At 48.7% G+C, this 4793-nt stretch overlaps 1 long non-coding RNA gene across 1 annotated transcript in view; it reads left to right on the forward strand.

Annotated features, from left to right (window-relative positions):
• LOC104981405 overlaps positions 1–4088 on the forward strand; it is a 4637-nt gene extending 549 nt beyond the window's left edge. The window contains exons 2-3 of the long non-coding RNA XR_824368.1: positions 3192–3434; positions 4018–4088. This is a non-coding gene — a long non-coding RNA (uncharacterized LOC104981405). The remainder of the gene's footprint in view (positions 1–3191; positions 3435–4017) is intronic.
• Positions 4089–4793: the final 705 nt, after the last annotated feature.

Raw genomic sequence — 4793 nt, forward strand, 5'->3', positions numbered from 1 at the left:
GGCGGATGGTTCCTGTCAAACCGACCCCCTTCCCAATCGCGGTTACTCTGGTGGGTACTCTTTGCCAGGGAGACTGTCACACACACATCAGAGGCAGTGACGCTGGGGCGGCGTGGGAGGACTGACTGCGGAACCCACGTCATCCAGCCCCGGAGGAGCGCTGGGCTCCTCTCCTGCCTGCGGGCACCCGGGCAGCCACCAAGCAAGGCTTTGCCTGCCGCGTCCAGCAGCTGCTGACCTCATTAGGGCTCCGATCATGGAGGCGCAGGCCGTTAAAGGTCCATAAGAACCAGAGCTAAGTGGCTGCAAAGATATTGACAGCCTCCCTGGAAACTCACTTTCCAATGAGCTGCTGCATCCCTCCTCCTTTAATTAGCAGGAGGGAGCTGGACAAGTTGTTACAACTGCAGGGAAAAACGATAAAAGATGGCTTTGTATTAGTGTGGCAAATTTTATTAAACCGAGAGAAAGGGTAACTGAAACATGACAGCCGTGTGTGTAGTGCCTCCTGAATTTGTAATAACCCAATCTTGCTCTGAATCATCCCTGCGTTGACAAACCGAATATAAAGCATTGAACAGATCCAATATTGTAAGAGGAACAACAGAGAACAGCCGAATGCCCAGGGACAGGTAGGGGAAGAGGGTCTCCAGCCCAGGGCAGCAGTCACTGGTTCATGAGCAGAAATAGAGGGTCTGGCCTAAGGTTTTGTCTCCTGAATGACTCCCCCCACCCCTTTTTTCTATGTCCCTGTCTTTTCACTTATAATTCAGAGGTAATATCTGGCCACAAGAGAAAACTTAACTAATAGCATGTTAGTTGGCAGGGAACGGACAAAGCCATGTTTTTCTAAAGGGAGGAAAGGGTGAGACAGGAAATCTAAGAGAAAGAACTGAGCCACATGGCGGATCTGGGCTTGGAAAGCTCTTTGGTGCCCAAGCAGGAAGGGGGTGGTCTTATGTTTACTCTGCATTGGCTGTGATGCAGGTCGCTGTCCTTGTTTTGATGATAGAGATCTGAGCCAGGCTTGGAGAGGTTAAGTCCTGGATCTCCTGAATGGCAGCCTGGATCTGTACTTTGATCTCTCCGCCTCCAAAGCCTGTGCTTTGCCTTTTACCCTAGGCCTTAGATTTTAGTTGACAAATGAGAAGGGAAAAATATTCTTCATTTGTAGAGGCCATTTTGTGAGGAATTGTAGCCCTTGAGCTCTAAGGGGTTTTGAGAGATTTTCTGATGAAGGTGAGATATTGTCTCCTCTGTTTTTCAGAGGAAGTCACTGGGGCCCAGAGATGTTAAGCAGGGTGATCCAGCCAGGAAGTGACAGAGAGGAGACCAGACCTCACATCCCTTCCAACTAATATTCGGGTGTCAGATAAATCCATGCTGTCTTAAAACAGAGTCTACTTGGGATAATCACAAACTAATTTGTGGACTGGCCAGGCCAACATATGTGGTTTTAGACCTTCTAGAGTTGGAATAAAGAAAGTACTTGGAAAGTATGTGGGTTTCCCAGGTGGCTCAGTGGTAAAGAATCCACCTGCCAGTGCAGGAGACATGTGTTTGATCCCTGGGTTAGGAAGATCTCCTAAAGTAGGAAATGGCAATCCATTCCAATATTCTTCCCTGAGAAATCCCATGGACAGAGGACCATGGCAGGCCTTTGTCCAAGGGGTTGCAAAGAGTCAGACATGACTGAGCACGCATGCATGCCCTTGGAGTGTTTATCACAAACTATTCCAACAACATGCAAACTTTTTTTTGACTTTAGGTTCAGGTTTTTTTTTTTTTTAAGATTTTTAAGATTTATTTTTTACAATATTCTAGAAGTGGGAGTACAGAGATTTCCCACAAAGCCCCTGTTCCCACACATGTATGCTGCTGCTACTGCTAAGTCACTTCAGTCGTGTCTGACTCTGTGCGACCCCATAGACGGCAGCCCACCAGGCTCCCCCGTCCCTGGGATTCTCCAGGCAAGAACACTGGAGTGGGTTGCCATTTCCTTCTCCAATGCATGAAAGTGAAAAGTGAAAGTGAAGTCACTCAGTCGTGTCCGACCCTCAGCGACCCCATGGACTGCAGCCCCCAGGCTCCTCTGTCCATGGGATTTTCCAGGCAAGAGTACTGGAGTGGGGTGCCATTGCCGTCTCCCCCACACATGTATCGTGTCCCCCATTATCAGCATCACTGCCATCAGCATCATTGGAATGGTGCACTTGTTACCCAGGACGCACCTACACTGACACTGTAACTACCCATAGATGCATGGGTTCCCTAAGGGTCCCTCTTGGTGCTGTACATTCATGGGTTTGGACATATGTATAATGACATGTATCTGTCACTACAGTATCAAGCAGAGTACTTTAACTGCCCTGAACATGCTCTGTGCTCTGCTACTCATCTCTCCCCCGATCACCACCCCTAGAAACTGATCTTTTCATCATCTCCACACTTCTGCTTTTTTAGGTTCAATTTTCTGAATGGGAGATGGTAGAGTTAAGTGGATTCATCACTGGTTGAGCGGTTACTGGGTTGGTGTCAACTAGAAGGGAGTTCCTGGGAGCATGTATCAGGACTTTGTTCTTCTTTCCCACTTCACTGTTTGTGATGTGTTGATGTTGGAATTAAGACTCACAAAGCTCTCAGCAGGATGGTATAGGGGCTCGAGGGGGCATTTCTGTGGAAGTCAGCAGAACTATGGGTGTGGAACGGACTCGTGGACACATGATTGAAAGCCTTGCCTGCCAGGCCTGCATGAGAGGCTGTGGAGTGGCCGGCCGGCCCTTCTTTAGCAGAGGAAGAGACTGATGAAGTGAGGTCTCCAGGACAGAGAGAGAAGCCCGCATTTTCTTCCAAGACCCTCGTGCCTGGTACCAGATAGTCCCCTGATGTCACAGGAGGAGTTTCCTAGTATGCCACAGTGTTGGGCTTTTCATGGGTCATCTATCCCTTCATCTGCCACAAGGCAGCTATGAACCCAAAACATGCCATACAAATGGTTGTCTAGCCCCATAAACTCTCTAGGAGATGTGATCAAATGTTGCTCACTTCCGGGCAGTGAGACTGGTCCTCCTGGGGTTCAGCCTGACTTCTCACTGCTGCTTCTCCCTTCTCTTCTGTCTGCTTCTCTCCCTTCTCTTCTGTCCTCAGAAGAGACAGATGTACACCTCCATCTTCTCCATCACTCTTCCTAGATGTGAAGGCTGGCGTTGCAGACTCACCTCTCCTCTCACTCAAGTTCTTGCGGCCGAAGACAAACTGGACCCTCTGAAGGGTTCACACCCCACTCAGGAGTGATTGATGTGTCCGCCTCCTCAGCGTGGAGTGGAAATGAGCAGAGCACTTCTGTTCAAAAACAGGAGACAAAAATATGTAATACAACCCCAGGCTCCAGTTTGGGTTTGCAAAGTGGAAAACAAAACAGAACCATTTTCCAGGTACTTTTATGTTATTGCCTCTATAATGTGCCCAAAAATATTTTCTGAGTGATTCATCTACAATCCAATAAGAACAACGGCTGTTGCCATTTGTGTGAGAGGAACAGAAGCGCATTTGTGAGCGGTTTTATTTTACGGAGGGGAAATGGCACAGGTGTTTGGAACCATTTGCCTGAGGCATGGAGATCTGTGCCCAGGGCGTCGGCAGCTCCAGGTGGGACAGCCCACACCACTGCAGGGAAGAGGAGAGACCTACCAGGCAACTCCCCATGGTTACCATGGGAAAGGGCTGTCCGAAGTTGAGGCTTTTAACTTCATACACTCATCTCCTGCCACTATCTTTAAAGATCTCTGTATCGTCTGCTAATTTTAAAAAAATCGTATGGTGGGCTTCCCTGGTGGCTCAGAGGTTAAAGCGTCTGCCTGCAATGCAGGAGACCCCCTGGAGAAGGAAATGGCAACCCACTCCAGTATTCTTGCCTGGAGAATCCCATGGAAGGAGGAGCCTGGTGGGCTACAGTCCACGGGGTCGCAAAGAGTTGGACACGACTGAGCGACTTCACTTTCACTTTCACTTTCATAGGGGCTGTGTGAAGGAAGTTCAGGAGCAAGAAGATGTATGATACATATAGCTGATTCCCCTGGAGGAGGGCATGGTAACCCACTTCAGTATTCTTGCCTGGAGAATCCCCATGAACAGAGGGATGGCGGGCTACAGTCCGTGGGGTCGCAAAGCGTCAGACACGACTGAGTGACTAAGCACAGGAGCTGATTCACTTCACTGTACAGCAGAAAGTAACACAACACTGTAAAGCAATTATACGCCAATAAAAAAAGAAAAATAAGACATTAAAAAAAATTAAGATTTATAGTAATCATTCACATTTCTAAGTTTTTGCAACGCTGCCTTCTATTCATCTCTATCTTGATCCTGATAAGCACCCTGGGATTGGAACAGACTCTGCAGTCCCCATTTTACAGATGAGGGAACTCAGGCTTTGGGATGTTTACTGCTTTGTTCAAGATTAAGAGACTCCCCGTCTCTTGTTCTCCTATTCTTCAAGTAGGGTGCCCCCTTGTAAATGTCAGGGGTTTCATGTTGCATTTTGATTTGGGGGAAGAGATGTGAGCTGCCCCAAAGGGTTGTGCTACCGAGTGTCAGTCACTGCAGGAAGAGGAGGGTCATTAGCCAGGAAACAGGAGTGGCTGGGAGGACCCCAAGGTGCCAGGGGAGAAGCTCTAGGCCCTGCTCTTGTGAGTATACACTTGGGGGAGGAGTCGGTGTAGGGAAAGGTGCTGTCTCCCCATGGGCAGGCAGGGTCTAGGTAGGAAGGGTGAACTGGGAACCCTGGACATTTA

This window comes from Bison bison, unplaced genomic scaffold, assembly GCF_000754665.1.
Source record: "Bison bison bison isolate TAMUID 2011002044 unplaced genomic scaffold, Bison_UMD1.0 scf7180017864518, whole genome shotgun sequence".
NCBI classification, from domain to species: domain Eukaryota; kingdom Metazoa; phylum Chordata; class Mammalia; order Artiodactyla; family Bovidae; genus Bison; species Bison bison.